The sequence below is a fragment of the Cygnus olor genome, chromosome 17 (genome assembly GCF_009769625.2).
Source record: "Cygnus olor isolate bCygOlo1 chromosome 17, bCygOlo1.pri.v2, whole genome shotgun sequence".
Taxonomy (NCBI): Eukaryota; Metazoa; Chordata; class Aves; order Anseriformes; family Anatidae; genus Cygnus; species Cygnus olor.
Window position 1 is genome coordinate 2657938 of NC_049185.1, and position 22956 is coordinate 2680893.

The 22956-nt window shown below is 42.7% G+C and overlaps 1 long non-coding RNA gene across 1 annotated transcript in view; it reads left to right on the forward strand.

Annotated features, from left to right (window-relative positions):
• LOC121079652 overlaps positions 1-783 on the forward strand; it is a 147075-nt gene extending 146292 nt beyond the window's left edge. The window contains exon 9 of the long non-coding RNA XR_005825125.1: positions 667-783. This is a non-coding gene — a long non-coding RNA (uncharacterized LOC121079652). The remainder of the gene's footprint in view (positions 1-666) is intronic.
• The last annotated feature ends 22173 nt before the right edge of the window (positions 784-22956 follow it).

Below are 22956 nucleotides of genomic sequence, written 5' to 3' on the forward strand. Positions count from 1 at the left end.
CAATTTTTTAAGCTGAATAGGTCAAATTCTACACCAGTAGTGTATTTTAAATCTCAGTCTTCCTCTGCCCAGAAAACCCCAACCTCCTCACTGCACTAAGTTGCTGATAAGTACAGAAATAATTGCTTGAGCTAGGACCCCTAATTCAGATCAGGATCGGAGCTATGAATTGTGTCTGCATGCAGTTACAGGTAATCTTTGCTTCTAAGACTTTAATCTCTAAATAGCCAGGAGTCTCTGAAGTCTAATTAAGTTTGTGCTGTGATGAGAGTTCCTGTGAGGAGAAATGACTTGTTTATGGCCTAGCTGTTTTGCTGTGTCAGATGAAGGTGTGAGTTTAGTGTATGGTAGGATATAGTTACACTAATTTAGCCAAGGTAAATAACGTTACCGGTGATGATATGGTGCACCAGCCTTTAAAACATCCTAGTAACAAGGTGGCAATCTCTCTAGAAACCCCACTGTGTGGTTACCACCATTTGTTTAGAAAGTTCAAATAACTGAAAATTGGAATTGCACTACTACAACCTTGACTAGGGCATTGTGTGGCAGCCAATTTCACTTGAATTCAGATTCTGTCCCTCAGATCCAGATTATGTAGGGAAGATCCTTCCTGTGTTAAAAGGCCTAGATTTTCAAATGTGTTTTGGGCTTTCTTCCCCTCAGTGACAGTGCAGAGTGACTTCGGTGCCCTTGTCTGGTTTTCAAAGGACCCAGAAACCTTGGGATGCAGTTTCATGGCTGACTCAAGACAGTGTGATTGTATGAAGCAGGGCAAGTCATCCAGAGGTACAGTCTCATCCCTGGCTGCATGTGCCTGTCACCACCTTTCAGTGTGCTCAAGTAATTATATTACTGAGTTGGATTTGAAATCAAATCTCCTGATTCTGTCGAAAGAATTATTTTCTTTCTTATTTAGCCATTAGTTTTCATTAGGATCAGGGAGTTAATATGGATCACTCCATCCCAAAGGAGAAGGATGGGAAGGTGTGATCAGAAGAGAGGGAATAAGGAGATCAGTATCTTACTCTCATTAGAAATCAGAACATTTTCATTTCCCTAGTCCCTCCTAAAAATGGTCCGTAACCATAGATGTCACCAGGTTCTTGCAGCACTGCACAGAGCAACACATAGAAAACTTTAAACTGGTCGTCCTTGAACTGTTATAATAATGGTACATTTGTGTGGTATCTAACAGTGATAACTTGGCTTGTTTGGCCTCAGGGCACTGCTGGTATAAAATGTTCAGTATTAAATAATAATTACAGAAAGTACTTCAGTAGGTTCTCTTGGTGAGATGTTCTAAATAGATGTATCTATCACAGGCCACTGAATTCAAATAACAGTTTCATTCTAAAATTAAATTTTAATGTACTGATATCTGGGCAATTTTAAGCTTTTTATAAATTATCACAATGAGCAGATTCATGGGTGAAAGGATTGAGGATCCAAAGTTCTCTGCCTCTTTCTTCCTCTCAAAATGTTATCATGGAATTGATGTATGAGAACTTTAAACTCATTTGACAGCATGTCACTTTTACTAAGGAAAGCTGGAAGCGAGTGAAAGCTCTGGAGTGATTTATTTCAAAACTAAGTTCCAAATCCAAAGTTCATGAACAATCAGTTCTGTCTTACAGTCAAAATATGCCTACCTCTTCCATGTGGACACAAAATTCTAGAATATGGCATCCTTAAGATAGCCTATAAGCTTGGTAGAAAAGCAAATGATTGTAGATCAAGGATATATCGGGCCAGACTTGTACCCGGTACAAAAAAAAAAAAGCTGTACATGGCTTTTCTTTCTCAGTTCAGTCTTCCTTGTCAAAGGGTTTCATGACTTGCACAGGTTCATCACATCCTTTTCTCAGATAATGTGGCATTTCCTCTGGAACTACTGCTGGATCCTAGAGGGTGTACAAAATACTTTGAGCTTTGAAATCTGCTTGCTAATCAACTTCTTGTCCTAGTCACTCTGGATACATCTCCGTAGTGCAATGCAGCACTGATACGAGATACCAGGTTCACTCATACCCAGCTAACCAAAAATGAAGTTGCATGACTGGTAGAATCTCTTCTAAGACTGTGTTCATGTTGTCTTCTTTCCTTCATTTTCCTTCATTCTATAGTGTGTTTTCATGCCTTCCCTTGAGCCAACAGTAGTGATCTTACAGGCATACATGTAAGTCAGCATTCTGATCCACTTTAAAATGAGATACTTTTTTTTTTTTTGCTATGCTAATTTGTAGATCAGAAAGCTGAGTAGGCTAGTTTTGTAGTGGCAGTATCACTGGTGCTGGTGGAAAGAAAGCAACAAGAACAGGTAGTTAGGAGCAGTGAGATTGTCCCTTCGTGGTCTTAGTTTGGTTTAATCCAGCTATAAACTTAATCTAACAGATGAATTTGGATTAAACCAAACTACCCCCTGCTTGGCCACATAACACTCCAGAGGTTATAGAGATCATATCGCAGAGGGCTCTTCATTCACTGAGTTCATTTCTTGAGTTGAACGGATTTCTTTTGTAATCTATTGTAGAACTGAGATTACCTCACTGAAAACTCCTTAACTTTGTAATGCACTGTGAGGGCTCTCCTTGCTTTATAGCACCTGGATGTGAATCAACAAAGCACTTGTGGTCACCGAGCTGATGATTCATGTGCTTACAGCTGGGCACGCGCTTTGGTGTTTTGCTGAGTAGGGATGGACAAACTTCTGCGTTCAAAATTGAATGCTGGAGTCTTGGGCAAGACCTCTAGCACTTCTGTCCTGTCAGCTTTTGAGTATGTAGTACAAGAAACCAAGCCCAGGTCTTGCAAATAATAATTCACATCCTTAAGCATGAAACTCCCCTTTGCACCATGCTGAGTGTTTCTTGAACCTTTTAAATCTTATTAACTGCTTTAAGAAAGGAGAATATACTAACGTTTTTTCTAAAGTGAACACCCCTACTTCAGCCTCCGTGTGGGTGGGTGCATTATTTCTACAAAAACCAACAGAAGATACATTTTATTGCTTCCTGGATTGGGAAAACAAGAAAAAATGCAGTTTTAATGAGATCCAAATAACAGCAGACTGCTTCCTCTCTTTTGATGGGTTAATGTCCCATAACAAAACTGATCCAGAGTCTTTGCTCACTTCAGCAGACTTGGAATCAGGGCTTTAAGCAGAGGACAAAGTATTTTCTTTTCTGTGTATTTGCGCCATTGGTTCAGTGCCAAACATGGGAAATTGAAGAACTGAGTCATTGTGTCAACTTGGGTCTTATTTTTCTTCCTTCAGAGGATTTCCCCATTTATGTGCAGTACTGCTTTGAAAGGCATCTGTGACAAAGAATAAAGGGAAGAAGCCAGTTCCACTGGCTTGAATTGCAGAATATTTTGCCTTTAAAGCTGCTCCCTCTATCCCATGCCTTGCCCTGCACTCACGTTTTAAGTGAATTTATTGGTGCTGAAGGAGATGAATTTGACAGGCCCGGTGCTTCACACCTTTTGCTCAGCTTCCTACTTCAAACCAGTCCAGTTTGAAAAAGGGGAGGGATCACCAACTTGCATGTAGGGCTGTGATTACTGTAATTTTGCTTGGGGTGGAGACGGGAAGTATCTGAACCTGAGACCTCTTCCATTAGTGAGTGGAAGAATCTGCTCCCTCAGTGTGGTGGTGTGTGCGATACAAGCGAGGCGCTAAACATAGACCTCATCAAATGTGCTCCGAAGTAATCTCCGGTTTTCTTTTTAGATAAGCATATTCCTACTGAGCTGCTCAAACTGCATAGTTGATCTGTTGTTATCATTACTGCTATGAAGGTTCACTTGCCATTGTATTGAAATAAGCTAATTTTTACATGGTAAATAGCTATTCATTACCACTGCTTTAATGTTAGTACACAGAAACACTCTCCTTGAAAGCTGGGGCTTAGTAGCTAGCTACCTAGAGCTAAACGTGTGCACATTAAAGATCAAGGAACTCATTATCTATGCTTGCAGAGCAGAGAATGTCTGAGGTTTCCTGAGTATCTTTGCAAACCAATAAAATTAAAATGTATCTTTGTACTCAGAGCAGGAAACACCACCACAGACAAAAACATACATACAGGCCCCTTCAGCCCAGCTGGGTGATACACACCCGTGTGACCATGCCAGGACACGTGCTCTTCGCAAGGTACAGGCACAGATGTACAAAGTGTATCACTTACACTTGCCAGTTTTAAGGCTGGATGTAAAAATGTGACTCCAGAGGAATTAGTATGTGTGTATGCACCAAGTAATATCCATCTGCCCATCCCTGCATTTGCAAACAGAAATACTGAGGAGGCACACTCAGCGTGCAGTCATACCACACACGTTTTTTCCTTTCTTCTTGATCAAAATAAAAAATCCCATTGATTTTTGCTTTTCATGCTTCCGTTACTAGCTCCAGCTAACAACTGCCACTGCTGTTTCTCATCAATATTTGATGAGCAGGGTGAGGTGGAATGGAGAAGCCCTGTGAGTTTCTCCTTCTAAATGGTCTCTGTGAGGGTTGAGGTTTTTGTGGCTTATGTTTATTTTCTCTGTCTGTTTTACATGGTTGGTTCAGGTCCTGAAGGTGACTTCTGCTGAAAGATAGGATGGAAACAGGACATCCCTCTATTTTTTCCTTACCTTTTCTTGCTTTTTTCTTTCTCTCTCTGTTTGCACTCTTGAGTAGGCTTGTTAAAGATTTTGTAGGTTTTTGAGTTTTTAGATCCGCCATGAAATTCATGAACAGTCAAGCAACTCTTGTCTATACATAGGTGATGTAACTTCTCCTTAACTTACTTTTTCCCAAGGCTTCCCAGGAAATAAATTCTCATTTTAATAATTATTTTTCAAGCCACAAAATTAGTGACTGTTAGCACATTGCTCTGAACAGAAAACATTTCTGTAAATACTTCTCCTACTAATGAGCTAGATTAAGTTTACAAGCCTAGAGTCCTTGAGTGAGATTAGCTAGAGAGTAGTGCATGAAACATGGCCTAGCCATCATTTCAGTGAGCTCCATGGTAAGTGAGAGTATTGGAGAAGCAAACAAGGGCACAGTTACAAAATGGAGCTAAGACAGCGTATGGAAGCTTGGCGCCTTGGACATGCGGGGCTACAAGCACTGGTGAAAAAGGCTGCCAGCCATCCACCTTCTGCATTTCCTGCCTTATTTCTGGGTTAATGACCAGTTCAATCACAGGCAGTCGAGTTGTCAGCTGCATTATAATCCCAGCAACTGTGGTAAGTAGGAACGTGACCATGTGTCGATGACATACCATAAAATAAGAGACCAGCAAACACAGGCTGCTGACAAAACCAATGAAACAAGGTGTTACTGGAGGTCACTTGGCAATGCTAACTTGTGGAAGAAGAACCTACAAAAGTCTAACTGTGCCACACAGAACTGCAATTATTTTTTGCAATGCAACAAGCTAGCCTTGTTATGAAGGAGGAGAGGGAACAGCTACTGTCATTATTCCCTGAGATTTTGTTTGAGTCCTTCTGCAAGGACTTGTTGCAAGGAGATGGAGACTTACCAGTTAGGTTAAATATAGGTGTAGGCACCAGAATCTCACCTGCACTTTGAGATTACGACAGGAGAACCACTGAAGAAGAAACTTGAAAGTCTTGAAAAAAAACTTTTTTTTTTTTACTTTTTTTTTTACTGTAGCCATCAATAGCCTTATAGGAGCGACTGCTAGGTCATTTAAGGATCTATGCTAGCCTCATAGTCACAAGAGCCAAAAAAAAAAAATAGTAGGGAAAGCATAATTTCTTTTTTCATTTATTTTTTTTTATATATATCAGAATTACTGTATTGAACATGACTGTTTTGCTTTTGAAGGAGTCAGCACTTAATTTTGACTTTGAATTGTAAATTTTGGTTAAATAAAGTGCAACCCAGAAATCAGGAGAGACAGGGATAAGAGAAGGACAGAGGGACTTTCCTTATCCATCCCTCTGTTTGTATTGCTAGGATGTATTCTTTGTTCTTACAGATTAGCAAATTCTATAGGGAAACTGTAAGATGAGACTAGAAGATGATTAAACAAAAGAAAAATGTTTTTTTTCTAGCATTCCACCCTTATTCCTTTCCTTGATCACATATCACAATCAGATGATATTGTTAGGAGTCATTACTCCTGGATTTCTAATGACCCTTTACCTCCCTGGGGTGCAGGAGCATTTGCCTCCAGAGTGCAGAGGTATCTTGTGGGTCATCGCTTCGCTCTGGGGCTTGCAGTCAGACCGGCTCTGCTCCTGTCAGCCTTCGAGCAAGGAAACGGATCGGAGGAGAGCCTGGAAGACGACAGGCAGCCTGTGTTATTTTCAGACATCCAAAGAGGACTTGAGTCTCGGTTCATTAAAATCTGTAAGCCCAAAGGCTGTGCAACTGGTGTGGCAAAGACCTTTGGGTTATGACTCCATGCCAGGATTTCTTCCAGTGATGGCTTCCCTTTCAGTCTGTCTTCGCTGTAAGAATCTGTCCTGTTTTTTGTAAGCTGCAAGATGAATGTCTTAACTGTACCTTACACATACATACTCCGAAACTTCTAGGGAGTTTGAGAATGCTTCTTTTTTTTTTTTTTTTTTTGTGATGGAGAGGATGGATCTTGTAAGGTTTATTAGATTATAGTAGATTATAGGAATTTCCCTCCCCCCTTTCCCCTTTTTTGTTGTTACAGTGGTGTGGAAGGCAGGAAGTTGTCTCAGTTCCTGTGGAGGTGGCACACGATTCATCTGTTCCCTCAGATGCAAGGAGCTGGATAATTAGTTAGGGAAATGGAATGAATAGCAAGCACTAGATTTTCAGAATTGCTCAGCTCCTATGCAGTGCAACAAAACAGGTTTTGTAGGCTTGGGTTATGAGGTTTTTGCCTTTTTTTCCCTCCCAAATAAGCTTCCTATGTCAGGCGCTGTACTCATGCAGCTTTCACCTTGGCTGCTGAGCCCTTGGAAACCCAGATGCGAGCTCTTTTGGAAAACTTGGCCCCCTTTGATCAAAGTGACCAATCCCGAAGTACCATGAAACCTAAGTGTGAAAGGTAGCCTGGCAGTTTATCAGAAGGTGTTGACAGTTGTCCTTGCAGTGCAGGCATGTTCTTTCCAACAGCTTGGTGATGCTTTTTGTAAACTTTTTCCAAATTTGCAAGTGATTTAGAACGCTTTTGAAATAGACACATTTGGAAGAGCCAACCCTTTGGTATGGTTATATCAGTCTTTGCAACTTAAAAGCTTAACAGTATCCATGAGTTGGGGAATCTGGGGTAGGAATCTTCTCTTTGTTATTTTGTACTCAAACTACCAGCAAGCATGTGCCCTAGTTTGTTTAGGAAAACCAACGGATCATTCTTCAGCTTGTGGTAAGAGAAAGTAAATGAAGGAAAATATTTTGTATTATGCAAAATGCTATTTTCATAATTTTAGTACTGCTTTTTTTTCATCTAGGTATGGCATTGAACTTGAAAGTTGGACGTGTCTGGGCTTTTTCAAGAGACGTGGTGGATTTGTTTCACATATAAATACGTAGGGATGTGTGTTCTGGTGGTGGCAAAGTTCAAACCTCTCCTTGTTCTGCGCTGTGTTCTAACCATAAGAACCCCTTTTTAAATGAACATTGAGATGTCACCTGGAGGACAACTTAAGGAGCCAGTTAAGTGGATGAAATGTCTGTAAATGTCTAGGAGTCCAGAGAAAATATGGGAAGCTTTTGCTAACCGTGCAGAGCGTGGCCAGCAACACCAAGTGCTCCCTATATACCTATGTAAGCAATTTACTTCAAAACATGTAGCAGGAGAGAGAAGGGACAGTACCTGCCACAGCTGTTGGGATGGCAGCTTTAACACTGCAAAGTGTGAATCTTGGGCTTGTCTATGTGTGCTGTAAAATGCTACTAGTCGAAAAGAAAGGAGAGAGTAGACCCTCTCAGAATGCAATTCTTGCCATGCTCGTGCGATGTTACTGGGATGATACAAGGATAAGCAAGCCAGAAGTCTATTTTTTGTTGTTGTTTTGTGATTTAATTTTTTCAAAAGACCACTGCTTTTAGAGTTGAGCTACTGCCCTCACTCTTTGGTTGGTGATTTCAGGATTGGTGTCCAGCATTCAAGCTATAGGTTATGTGGAAGTCGTAGGCTGCAGACACCGTTAACACAATGCAGGACAGGTTAGCCCTACTCATTTCAGATTTACAGTTGTTGACAAATCTGATTATACATCTCCTGTACAAGTCTTATAGAAAAACTGTTGCTGAGTCCTTGGAATTTAGTGAGAAGATTCAGGGTAGTTTCAGAGACATTTTAAGCTGGCAGTACTTATAGAAAGTGTCCTGGCCAGTCATTTTTCTCCTGTGCTGTTCTTTTCCCTGTGCCAGTAGTGCAAGACATGAGTAAACCAAGCTTGGTTGAATCTATATTCATGCTACTGATGTACAGATCTGCTGCATCTAATTAAACCTGCTGACTTGACTAGCAATCCTTTGGAAATCTAAAGAGTATACTGACAGTCTGGGTCAGCTCTTTATTCCTCCAGACTCAGTTAAATACTCAGAGTTGTTTGTTGACCAAAGGGCTTTGTGAGGTCTGGAGATGTTTCTCCTTGCAACCTGCCAACCTTTTTCCTTGTAGATCTCTTCCACTAGTGAGCAGGTTACTGCCTTTCTCACTACTTAGTGAATGTGAAATCTGTGGGGCGTTGGAAGTGACTGTGAAGTCACTGGACAATGCTGGCAGAAGATGTCCTTATTGGATCAGTCACACTGTGAGCCAAGTTATTAATTTTAAAGAGAATTGGGTGATGTCAGATCTAACATACATCTTTGTGTTTCTTGAACCCAAATGTCACTTTTGATAGATGGATCAGGTTATTCTGCTCCTTAGTCTTGCATCTAAAAGCTCTTCCCAGTACTGTATCTATTTGGCAGTGCGCTAACAGGTTATTCTGGGCACTCCAGAAATCTCCGATCCAGTTCTTCTCCTGGCATTGTATTCAGAGTCCGTTCCAGGTGACACAGCAATCCAGTTCAGGCTCTCTTCTGCCTTCCAAGTGATTTAGCAAACCACATCCTTTCTGTAACAGAAAAATGATCTCTTTTCATTTGTAATATCTTACCTAAAATGTGCTGCACAATCATGTCTTTAAAATATATGAGGCGATAGAGCAAATATATTGAAAAATAGCACATACTTGGCTAGTTTTACTAATAAGTAAAATATACAGGCCTGTATATGACAACTGAATGTGTTGAAATATATTGAAAACATATTTGGACCATTCCATATATACTGAAATATTGAAAACTGGCCAAATATCTATTTTTTAAAAAGGTCAGTCTGTGCTTTATACAATATATATGTAAAAAACGTTTTCACAAATAGATAGCAAGGAAGCTTGCTATGAAGATGTGGGAAATACTAACCAGGCTTTATTTTTTCCTGATGGAAACCAGTGACCATGGATACTATGTCATTATAGACACTGCAGTTAACGTGTCTGCTTGCTAATAATTTGTGTACTGGGCCTAGCACAAGGGTTCATTGATCTTAATAGAGACCACTCAGTAACAGGGGATTCTAGCAGTAACGGCTCCCTTGGCATCGCTGGTGCTGATTTAAGTCCTAGCTTTTCTTCCTCTGCAGTCTCTTTGGATTAGCCTGAGAATGGGCGGGGGAGTGGGAGTGAGAGTGGTTGTGACAGACAGCTCTGGGTGGAAGAGTGTGCAAGTGCTTGCGGTTTCTAGAGAAATGAGGAATTTGTAGAGATTGAGTATTCAAATAGGGAGTTTTAGAGAAGGGATCGGACCCCTCAGAGGAAGCGGTTGTCCTGGCCTTTGCATGAAAGTAAGCATCTCTTGTTGTTAGCTCCTGCTGGCATTCATAAGCATCCTGTAGGGAAAGGTAGGGATGTCTGGATGCCTTAGGTCCTCTGAGAAGTGCCCTTTTGCAGTACTGCACATAACCTGACAGGGTTACTGTGATGAGAGCAGAGTTGTAGGCACAATGCAGCTGGGATCCCCATGTCCTTTGTGTTTGTTGAGTTTACCCTAATGCCCTGCTTTGAATATCCAGTAAATGTAGAATAGCTGTAAATGGTGGATATAACCTTCCAAATCGGCACTACTGCACTACCATATTGCCCCCCTAAACGCCAGCAATCACCCTTTTTAGGAAGATTGTCAGGGTTGAAATGATCCTTTTGAGCTTTCATGCGTGTATCGCTATATATCTGAAGGGCTTGGGGCAGGACACCCTAACTTCTTGCCATAAAAGATCCAGGGCTTTCTCTGACTTTCCCTGAACCATCTATCAGCAACTAGATCCCCAGTGACCCATCAGGAGCTCTACATACACCTTGCATATGCAGCACACACACACGGGCTGTGTGGAGGTTTCCTGTTAGGTCTGGGATGGGCTGTCTTGCTGATAGACCTGGTATGTGATGGCAGTGAAACTCTATTTATGGTGGTGGCCAGCAAATTAGGGCCCTTGTGTTACTGTTGAATATTCTAGAAGCAATAAAAAGGCATATGGGCACTTTGAGAACTTGGAGAAGAGCTGCGTCTGCTTGAGAGGTAGGTGGTAGCAATCAGCTAGGGCCTGGGTTCCTCCTCCAAGATACAACAGGTTACCAGCTGGGGAAGTAGGCAGAGATAAAGAGAGCAACTTTTAAAGGAAGACTGCTGTTCCTCTCAGATGACCTTGCTGCCTGGTTTGAAGGGGAATGGAATTTTCTTTCGTTATTTAAATTATGTGGGATTGACCCATTCCTTTAAATTGTCCTATTCCTTTACTAAAACAAACAAACAAACAAAAAAAAAAACAGTAAAGACATTTTGGGATCCTAAATTTGGCTCACTGTGTAAGTCATTGCTCTCACAAGCAGGAGTCACGATGACCAAGTGAATATATTTGTCTACTGTGTAACACAAAGTTTATGCAAACGTTTGCACGCAGGAAGTTGGAGAAAGACCAGGCCCGGACAGAAATGAAAGCCAGGTATGTCGGGGTCCTGTCATGTGAAGACTGATGAGAGTTAGGGGTGTCAAAATGAGACTCATCGCTGCTTTACTCTTCTGAGATCCCTTCTGCTCTGAAGATTAGCTGCTCCGATCGGTGCCCACGCCTAGAGCAAGGGTGGATATTATTCTTGCTTTGCAAAGCATCAGCATGCTTAGAGCTGGAACACCTCAAAATCCCACAGCCTTAATGAAAACAAGGAGCGAACCAGAATTCTTCTGAAAAATAAACAAGCCCACTTTCATGACCCCTTCTTGACCTCCCAATGAGGTGCTAATTACTGGAGGATTAGCACCTCCTCTGTGTCACAGTGGACCCAGCCTAGGAGCAGGAGCTGACAATACTCTGCACAAAATGCAAATCCAGAAGAGTTAGTCCAAGGGCAATAGACAAGTGCCAAATGTAAGAACAGAGAAACCTTCTCAATTGTGGGTTCAACCTGTTGTCTAAAAAAGAGAGCAAAATTAATGACTTTTGGAGGTGTTATGCAGGAGTGGAATCTTTTTTTTTCCTCATTTTGGACAAATGCTCAGCTTCTTGTAATTTTACATCTTAATAGAAAGCACGTATTCTGTGTGGCTGCAGTGATAATGATGTTAAAAAAGCTTATTAAATGTAAACTGCACTAGCAGAGGTATCTTTATGTATCTGTGCTGAAATAGACGGGTTACACTACATCCACTGGTAGATTGGTGAACTGAAATGAAAACGATAGAAACCAGTACTTGCAAAGGAAGCCCTCGCGGAGATTTGTGTGATTCATGGGAGAGGTTCTGGCAGGCTGAGACACTGGCAGCTCACAAGCTGTGTAGGATGGGCTCTTAAGGTTTACTGGCTGTAGTTACTGTGTTAGGGAAGTGAATGGTATGGCAATTGAATGGTTTTGGAATGCTTTCCCTTGTTTTGTGCTCAGGCATTAAGAGCATTAAAAATCGCCTGGTCACGTTAGAAAGCACTTCTCTGTGGTTGCACAGTCAGCTACACTCTTCAAAATTGTACAAGAGTGCTGCTGGACAGAGAGGTTCAGTTCTGCGCTGGATTAGCCCTCGCCCTGGAGCACATTCCTTGGGGAACAGGGATTTTTTGATTTGTAGACCGGAGGACTGAGATACCAGAATCACAAAATCTACATACCAAAGTGAGCTGAGCTCCACAAATGTGACACAGCCAGAAGGTCGCAGTGCCTTCTGTGGGTGCTGTTTGATATGCTGACAGTTCGTGGTTACTTCTGAAAATAAGCCTATATGTTGGGGCTACAACACGAGGATTGTGCAATTACCTAAAAATCTGCCTTGTTCTGGTTACTTTGGGAAGGTTAAAAGGATGAAGTCTTTTTGTTGTGGGTACTGTTGCCTCGGCATAGTTATGTTGTTGCTCTGTTTGGTCCTGTATGGGACGGGAGGTAAAGTGGCCTGCTGTAAGTCATCTTTATGTTTGCACGAGGCCTTGTACTGGTGTTTTTATTTTGGGTAAAAGTCATATTTCTCATTAAAATTTCTATATCAGAAATTTTTGTAATGATGAATCAGATTTTAGGATCTGACTTGAAACATGGACTTGGCCTGAAGCGAGGTCTACGTAAAACCTTTGGCCAGCAGAGGCGCGAAGGAGGGAGATTCCTGGTATGTCAGCACATCCCCCTAATGCTGCTGCTGGTGGTGTGTCAGCAAATTAGTATTTTATTTTCTGCTGCACATTTCATTTGTTACTATGATGATGATCGGTTCAGGACCTTTCAGGAGATGGGTATGAGGCATAGCTTTGCCATTTGTAGCTCCAGGTAAGCTGGGGTTCCCCTGGGGTGGAGCGGCCCATCGCAGCAGGGTTGCTGGCAGAGCCGCTGGTGCCCTCTGGTGAGTTGGGCCCCAGGTGCACGTCCATCCTGGGGGCATCTGCCAGGGGCTGACACGTTGTGTGTCCCTGTAATCCTGCCCTGTGAGGTTATGCTGCCTTCTTCTTAGGATGGGAGTAATAATACAGTTCTTGTTTGCTTGTAGAGTCACTTGGGAGCTATATGTGAAAAATACTCTAGTAAGAATTGTGTTATGATTATAATTCTTTTTCCTAAACGTCAGTGAGGACGGATGAAAGCTCTATCCATATGCTCTTGTATAACTACATTTTGCATAGTGTGTAATGATATGTATTGTCTAAAGTAAAATAGCATTGCATGCTGCAATGCCACGCACATCAGAAGAAAAGAATCACAGAATCGTCTAGGTTGGAAGAGACCTCCAAGATCATCTAGTCCAACCTCTGTCCTAACACCAACAAGACCTCCACTAAACCATACCACTAAGGACTACATCTAAACGTCTTTTAAAGACCTCCAGGGGTGGCGACTAAGGCTCGCTTCTTTCATGTGTCACAACTGGTTTCACTCTCTTTCCATCAACAATTACTTCTCAGCAAAAGAGGTGTTCCCATTTTTCCTGGTATAACCGTACTGCAATCTTTTCAATTGTATGGATGGTGTTACTGTGAAAGGAGAGTGACTCAGGCTCCTTCCAAATACCGAAAGGACCATTTCCCTGTGTCAGGATGCAATTTCAGAGGAGGGATGTACGTGTGGAACAGCCCAAAGTCTGGTGGCCAGGATGGCCACCTGGAAGGTGAGAGATCAAAGCTCCAGGTGCCTGTGCTGACAAGTCCTGGCTGAGGTTTGCAAATCAGCAAAAGCCTTCTTGGGCACAAACAGGTTCAGCTCTCCCCCCAAATAGATAACAGGCCAGTCCTCTGTTGGGGCAGGCAAACTGAATCTGAGTCTGCTAAACCTTAAGGGAGTCTCCAAAGCAGCAAGTTATGAGCTACTCTGTTTTGCTGAGTGGAATTTCCCTCTTGAACCTAAGAATGCTGTTTCCACAACAGTTTTTTCCATACCACTACATTCTGAGGAAAAGGTTTCCGGTTTGGTTAATGAACATTTTCAACAGAAGACCCCGTCATCAATAAATTCCCTACCAGCTCTCCGCTGACCACTGCTTTGCCTTTACCAGCTTTCTCTGGCTTCCCAGATGTGTACATGAGCTACTTACACAACAGTTCAGGAAAACTCCCTGTGGGTTAGATATGTTCTCTTCACTGGTTTAGTCATCTCAAGACCAAATTTTCAGAGCTCTTCCTTGCCCTCGTTCATGGCAGTGTCTTTTCTAGTTCCTTCCATGGGTGCAAATCTTTGTAACTGTTGCCTTCAGCTGTGCTGCCTGAGCTCACACCGGCTGAAGAGCTGTAATTTTAACTAGTTGGCTGCATAACACATCCCCATTAGCGACTGTGGCAGACACAGCGTGTGGTGTCATTTCCTGTTTTGAGAATTATCTCCCAGATTTTCATACAGTCCAAGAGACTCCTGGCTACATTGTTCTTCAGCAAAGGATATGTGCAGTATGGGGCCAAGGTGACACAATCAGGATCTCCTCAGTGTAGTGTCTAAGCAGGGCCTCTGAATAATAACCAGATTACTATCTCCAACTTATCCTAAACATGCCTGCCTCCTTTTACAGTTTTTGTTACAAAAGTATTGTTGCCAGGATGGATTTATGCTGGGCCATTTCCCACTCCAGCTGCGTCATTACAATCATTGTCATGAGAACACAAAAGCAGAGACTGAATGCCTTGTGCCTTCTGAAAAATATATTTGTCCCATTGCACTGCTGTGACCTTTAGAGTACGATGTGACTTGATCTGCTGGTGGCTACTAAAATGAAGACTTCCTGACGCTTGATTACCAGGGATCCTCAAAGGCCAGAGTGACTCCTTGTTGTCTCAAATTAATCTGACTGGAACATGTGAAGCAAAATTGCCCAGCGCAGAACAATTCCTAGAGGACGGTAGTTAAGACACATGCCTACAGCCGCTTAGCCCTAAATAGATTTTTGTTTGTTTGGTTTTCTTCTATGTAGTCTCCTGCCTGGCCCCTTTCTCCATGCGTAAATGGTGTCCATCCACTAGAAGGCACTGTTGTACAGTGGACAGAGGGGGTAGGCAGGGTCAGTAGCCTTTCGAGTGGCATCAGGGAAGTCCCTTGCCCTTTGAGTGCCTCAGTTTCCCCACTGCCAAATGATTGAAGTTTTGAGACTTGTTGATGGTGCGCAGAGCAATTAGATGTTGTTAAACCACTAAAGGAGTCAAACCATATCCTTGCTTTAGGGAACCAGGATCAAACCAGATGCCTCCAGGCTCCTCTATGTGACACAGAGCCATGGAAAATAAAGAGACTTTTCCTTTATTATTCTGTTGTTTTCTCATTATTCGGTGTCCTGCTCTCACCTGCAGCCTCCTATAACATTTTCCTGGGGGGCTTGAAAGAAAACAACCCCTCTTTCAAAAGGCCATGTGCTAATTTTACAGGCTTACATGGCTGTGGCATACAGCGTGGGAGGTCGGGACAGAGCCCGTCCTTGTTTGGCTTCCTCAGATGCAAAACCTCGGAGAGTACCTGCATTGCCTGACCCACCCAGTCTGGTGTTTTGGGGTCAGGGACCCTTTTTCGCAGCGGTGACTAGGTGTGCTGCTGAGTGCGGGTAGCAGATCTGACAGCAGCCAGGTCCCTCCATGCATGTGTTGATGCTGAGGCAGGGACTGGTGCTTCTCTGGGTCTCAGGTGCACCTCCTGGGCTAGGTTATTATTGCCTTGCATTTGTTCTTTTGCAAAGCTCTGCCTTGCAGAAAGTAGTTTCCTCTCCTGCTCATAGAACACGGTGAAGATGCTGTTCCAGAAGAGTCACAGTTCCTGGTGGGATTCTCTGCAGGAAGAACAGGATTTAGCATCATAAAACGATGCAATGGTCTGGGCTTGAAGGGACCCTAAAGCCCATCCAGTTCCAGCCCCCCTGCCATGGCATGGACACCCCCCACGACCCCAGCCTGCCCCCAGCCCCAGCCAGGCTGGCCTTGGGCACCTTCGGGGATGGGGCAGCCACAGCTTCTCTGGGCAGCCTGGGCCAGTGCCTCACCGCCCTCATAGGAAAGAATTTCTTCCTCTTATCTAATCTAAACCTACCCTCGTTCAGTTTAAAGCCATTACCCCTTGTCCTGTCACTGCATGCCCTTGTAAAAAGTCTCTCCAGCTTTCCCAGCAGTCAGTCCACTCAGCCTCCAGTCTGAGCAGTGCCTGTGTCAGAGATGCAGAGGCCTCCTGCCTTCCTCTCCCACTCAAGGTGTCTGAGAGCAGAAGAACCCTGCCTGGTCATCACTTCCACTGTGTCGAAGGAGAGCTGGAGTGGGGGGTCTTTAACGCCAGTCAGCCCTTGCTGCTTTTTGAAACCAACCTAGTGAGGAAGAAGTTCTTGCGTGGGAAATAATTGCATATCTAGAATCTACTCAGAGGCTCAAATAAAACAACAAGTTTCCTGATCCCTGTCTCCTGCGCAGTCATGCAGGTAACAGGGACAATCTGGTACTTTGTGCTTATCACCTCTCCTGCAATTCATGACTGTCAGCTGCTCCTTGTTAGTATCATACGGAGCAGAACCAACGATTTCAGCAACTGACGTGAATACGAAGTATTCCCTTCACATTGCTAGCCCCACCAATCTCATCTCTTCCCTCCAGCCCTTGGGTACATTAAATGTTTTGGCCTAATGAAGCTCTCTGATCTTAAAATCACTCCAATCTCAATGACCTCCAGTGGCAGTGGGTAATATTTAAAAGCCTTATGTGCCTGCAGAGGCTCTTTGTCTCTCTTTTGGGTTAATAGTTAAAAATTCATGGTTGTTTTTCAAAACCTAAATTGCTTTACTCTGTGCAAATGATTCCCCTTTCAATTCAAAATCAAACCTTTGTCTAGACTCAGCAGACTCTTGGCTAATAGCTCTGGCAGGCGAAGATACCAACAGTTTATCAAGATACTCACTTTCCATCCCAAACTCACTCATCTCAGTTTCACGAGGTGGTTTTTTTTTTTTTTTTTTTTTTTAGCAGAAGCAGAGTGTTTAGCTAATTGGGTTAAGGAGCCTTAGATGTTACTTGGCTCTCCGCAGAGTGTTTCTTTTTTAGCAGTGCCAATTTCCTTAGCAAATGTATTTCATTGTGTGACCCATTTGATCCTCACATCCGGAACTGATGGGAGCCATGAACTGCCCCGGAGTGCTCTTTGTAGCTGCCATGTTGCTGACTGCAAAACTGCAGAAGGCTCCATCGACTTAGAAAATGCACCTCAAAATTCAGAGGCTTGCTTCCAAATGAAACAACAACATAACTAAAGATAAAATAATGCCTCTCCCTCAAGTCCCTGCGTATATTTCCCTTGTGTAGCTGCCGATGTGGCCATAAGTGGCCAGTACGCACAGAGGGCCTGTGCAGAGGTTTCCATCATGCCTCCCTTGACAGGTGTCTGCAGGGAAAGACCTTTTGCGTAGGGTTCAGAGGAGCTCAGCAGTGTTTCCAAGTTTCTTCACTCAAAATTTCTGCTAAATTTGTATAAGAGCTTTGGAAATTTATATAAATGCCAGGCAGGGAGTTTCAAAAGCCTGACGGTGCTTGTCAGTATGCCTAGGCAGAAAATTGCTGTCAGGTATAAGAACTTGACTACAATTAATTTATTAACGGAGCAGTTTATCTCTGAGAAATTCATTTTAGGGACTTCTATTCTGATAGGTGGAAGCAAGCCATTTGTTACTTAAAGGAACCCTTAAAGGCCCAACTCCATTCCCAGTGAGCAGCCAGATTTAAACTCTTCTATTTCCACATCTCAACACAGTTACTGTGAACTAGTCAAAAGTTCAGAGCCCAGTTTGCCTTCCTGCTAAAATCTTATTACAAGTAGTACCAGAGAGACTTGAAGTATTGCATACACTTTAAATGTTTTTTTTTGTTTTGTTTTTGTTTTGTTTTGTTTTTTTTACTGCCAGAATGTATAAAGGAGCCTTAGTGTAAATGCAAAACAAACCTTCGGTCTTTGTTATAGTAATGGGTTGCATAAAGGCAGTGATTACCCAGTGTGGTGTTCTCACATTATGAAATCTCCACTAACTGAAAATTGCTATGCAGACTTAATCCCAACACAGCTGCTCGTACTACTATAATAGTAAATGAAATAATACTTAGCACATATAAATATTTTATTTGCATACTGAAGTGTCCTAGAACTACATTTCTCAGCCCACCCAAGGTGAAAATAAATACTGTTTTATAGATGGGGAAACTGAGGGAGAGGGAAAAATAAATGAATCATCTGGATCGCAAAGCATTTTGGAGATGAAACAGAGCTGAGAGTAGTTTCAGTCTGCTGTGTGTCTTTATGGTAGTCCTTTATTACAGGGAACTGTATGTAGAAGCATTGTTGCTTTCCTATGGAGGATACTTGCTGGTGGGAAAAAGAGGAGTAGTTTGGGGTAGAACGGCTACTTTCTATGATTTTATTTCAGGATTGAAGTGGGTGACTTTCTCATGATTACTGATAATCAATTATGGCTACAAATAACCACATGTTAAAATATGCAATCATAAGTCAGATGCAAACAGGCATGGCATGTGGGATTTGCTGGTGGTTTGTGATTGGATTGAAATCAAATGTTAAATAAGCTTCACAAATATTCAGTTGTGGTGAATGTTCATTTTATTTTGTTTTAAAGGCAGATGAGTGGGAAAACAGCATGCATGCTGTACTGCAAAGTGACCGCTTACAGCGTGGGCCCACAGTCTAGGCACCGAGCTGTGTACTGACTACCAGCAGAACTGACATGCAGAAACTTCCCAGCTGTGGCCTCAGCCAACAGCTAGCTTAGACCCACAAGCATTCAGCGGGCCATTTTGGCATTTCAGCCTCGCAGTATTGAAAACCACAAGCCTTTGAAAATATGAATCAGGCCTTCTAAAATGGAGACTGGCTTAAAAATGATGAGATTAAAAAAAAAATCTAAAGACACATTTGTTTATTTTTTTACGTTTGCCTTCTGATTTTTCTTCCTTCTGGGTCTTATGTCTTCAGACTGTCCCCTGAAACCATGAAGATTAGAAACGTTCTTTTTTTTTTCTTGAATGAGGTTTGACAGCCTTGTGTAATCACACGACTCCAGGCACACCAATATTGTTAGGAAGAGAAGTTTGAAAGAACATTTTGAGTGCTGCCTCCACTGACATTGAAGGGCAACTTTTGAATCGATGCGTGGGGTTCGAAGTCTTGATTTTTTACTGGTTTGTTAAGTACATGAGCTGATCATGTCAAGGGTCATCAAAACGGAACTGCAAGTAGGATTTACTATTGGGAAAGAGATGATTCTTCCAAATGCTTTTTGCACATATGTACAAGTGAATTGTGAGTTAACTAAGGAAGCCATGTTCCTGTGTTGCCTGTTTAGGTGCCCTGCTGGGTGGGGATAAGTTTACTTTTTGTCTCAGGGTAGGAGCCAAATCCTGTCTCCAGCTTTAGAGCATGCAAAGTGCAGGAGGGAAGAACAACCAGTACTGAATCCAAGCAGGAGGGTGTTGTTCAGCTCTCCAGACTGGTGGGTTTTTGTTTGTTTGAATGCTCCAGACACAAATATTACCTTCCTTCTCTTCTTCCCTGACTGGGAGAAGGTAAGCCTGGAGTGGGAAGAACAGCATCTGCAGGAAAGCGTCATTTCATATTTCTGGTGTTCAAAACTGCAGGGCATATCAATGCAAGCTACTGTGGTTGAGGTTTCCCAGCCCTCAATGTACGCTTGAGGGAGGATTTCGGTTGGCGACCCATGCCAAAGATTGAGTTGCAGGAAAGAAGTAGCATAAGTAGTATTGATGCACCTCCTTTCAACAGGTGCGTAGCTTCCAGTGGCATTACAGGTTTCACAGCTTAATAAAGCCAGAACTAGGAGGAAACTCACGATGGTGCGCTTCATGAGGCTGCTACTGATAGGAACTGAAGCAGCACTCACTGTAACTTGAGCAAGTGCCAAAGATGAATTTGTGCCATCTTTATTTTCCTCTGCTTATGCATTTACTAATCACCGTAAATGCTGAAATGCTTCTTCTCAGGCTGCCAGAGGTATGCGTGATGTGAAGGTGGATATGTGGATTCAGCGCTACCCAAGGTTTACCTTTACTGGACAAACCTCTAGCAAGCTAAATTCATTTAACAGCTGCTGTGCATTTATGAAGGAGGGTAATGAGGACTGTCCTGGTCAGTTACAGTCAGACCCTATACAGCCCTAGAGGCTTGTCTTCACTGCGAGATTAGTTCATAGGGTGTGCATTGCACCCAGCATGGAGTCCACTCACACAAAAGAACTCTCCAGTCCAACGTGGCCATGCTGTTAGTTCAAAGCATTTGATCTAGGAGGAGATGCTGGTGTTGGATTAATGCGCCTTGTCAGCTATGAACACAACTACTTCAATCTGGACTCAAGGTGACTCTCAGCACTTTGATAATGCGTTCTTGGGTTTGATGGAAAATTCTCCTGCAGGTGAATGGGAAAGAATCAGTAGAGCAGCTCGGCAGTGCAAAGAGTTATGGCATTTGTCATTCATGCAAATTTCAGATGCTGTAGCTGGAATGTTGTTAGGTGGTATAACCACTCGTCCTTATAGCTCAGGAATTGTAATTCAAGGGTAGGTAAACTAACTGCAATTTGCAGCTGCAATATTCCTGTAAAAATTTTTCTTGACCAAAGGAGGAATGCCCAGTGAAAACCTCACAACCCTTTTAAGAAGCATATTCCCATTCTGGGGAGGAGCGCTAGACTCCCAAGCAGTTGAGCTGATTTTGGCATTAGAAGGAAAATCTCAGGATACAAAGGATGTTTAAGAAGTGGCATTGGTCTGAGGGAGTCATCCACATCTAATTCTGGGTCAGAGTTGTACTCGTCAAGTAAGTCAATGTGAAATTTTTTGCAGTGGAAGTGTGGAATAGAGGAGGTGGGAGTCCCAGGGTGGAGATGCTGCTAACACCCAGCGATAACCAGTTACCCTGCTTGGCAACCCCCTTGCTGCTTTAGGTAGATGGAAATGACTTCATTATTTGTTTGTCCCTTGTCCTAGTGCCTTTTATTTTTAAGCCTGCATAACGCAAACCACATCCCCCCAGGGAACTTAACGAGGGTCTAAGTGGCACCAATGCTCCCTGCTAACAATGGGCTTTTGTTGTTCACACTTTCCCTATCAGTGTGTCCCGGAGGAACGTCCTTCGCTTAGGAGACTATATTGTGATGTTATGACCTCAGAGAGGGGTGGGAGAGGAAGGGAGGGTTCAGGTGTATCTTTAACTTACTTGAATAACTTTCTTCTAGTTGTGTTTTCTTCCCACCAGGATCTTTAATAACTCCTCTGAGGGGGCTGCCTCTGTGCTATAAATACAGCCGCATTATCACTTGGCTGTATTGTGTGCAAATGCTAATTTTCTGTGCTGGGTTTGAACTTGTTGACTTTTGCAGTCAGTGTCAGGAAATGTTGGGTGGGAAAGGATTAAAGAGGCTATTGATGTGACTCGGAATCTCGGGCCAGGAAGGCTGGTTGTATCATCTTAGATCTCGAGACTGTGGTGTTGATATCCAACTTCGGCTTTTTGTTATAGTCACTTTAGTCGGAGCCTTGTTGCTCCCTCCCGCCTCCCCCATCGCAAGCACACTGACTCCGGCACTCTAGGCCGTAGTCTCCAAGGAGGAAGTAGACCCTGTAGGCGAATTTCCTGGTATTATGCCATTTTAACAACCTCTCTCTTGATTTAGGTGTTGTAGGCTGGCTAAGAATATTCCTTGACACTTGAAAGGGACCTTTATTGTTTTCTTAATTTGTGAAGAATTGCTTTTTTTTTTTTTTTTCCCAAACTTTTCTTTGTAGGGTCAGACTGGAGCCATGTTATTGTTGTTAAATTTAGATCTAAGACTATATTAAGTCCTCTGGCAGTCTGCCCTAGCGCTTTCACTTCTTAAAACAGGAAGGCAGGCCTTGGCCTACTTGTGCTCATGTACTTAAAACGGGTGAGAAGATGACTTTTTACACTGCTGGGAAATAAATATAAAACCTCACAGAGTATATACAACGACTGTTCTGCAGGACCCAAGAGAGAATTTCAAAGGTCTAAGCTCCTAAGCCTCATAGTTCTTCAATAGAAATGGGGCACGTAAGTGCCCTTTTGGAAACTCTTTCCCCCAAATAATTTTGTCAAATGAAAAATTATTTTCTTATTTGGGTAGCACAGGGAGAGCTGATTCAGCAGCGTACACTGAAGCTTTGAAAAGCAGTAGGTGTATAATAGAGCAAGCATCATAAAGGTTTGAGTGATGAATGGGGTATCATATGTTTACCAGGGATACCAGCTCCTTCCCAAGGTACTGCATGCGTTTGGTGTCAGAGATCTCTTTCAAAGGTGGGCACCGTGACAGACAGGTGAAACTATTCCAAACTTTTTTTTTTTTTTTTTAATGTCTGAGGTGCAGAAAAGTCAGCATTTAGGGAGAGAAAGAATTGTTTTGTGCAGTCAAAAATCCTGTAGTTCTGTCTCTGGCTTTGCTAGTGACTTAATGTGTGACTTGGAAACATTATTAACGATTTCTCTCTGCTCATCCGATAGAAATACCGTGCTTATGGTGCTGTTTCTGTATTTTCTTGTGCATCAGGAAGAATATCCTCTAATTCCGTTTGACAAATGTGTTAGTATTCTTTTCCTGGTGAATGTGGAACAGTTTTGGGAAGGCACCAGAGGACTATCAACACCTCGATCTTTTTTTGTTCTCGGACCAAAGCAGATACATGCCCAACGAGTGAGTCCATTGCCTAGCCTCTAAATAATTCTCTGTCAGCCCAGGTAAACTAAGCCAGACTGAAAGCACCTCCAAACCAGAGCATGTGCTGTGTAAGTAGTAAAATGCTTGTTATACACAGCTGATGCCACTTTGCCCTGAGAAAAGTGTGAACCTCAGGAGTCTGTGATCCTAGCTGCCTCGTGTTCCAGTTCCTGGGGATGCAGAGGAACCTAGTTCAGCTTCTACTTCTTGGGATTATGATCTTAGGTACTGTTTCAATTTGC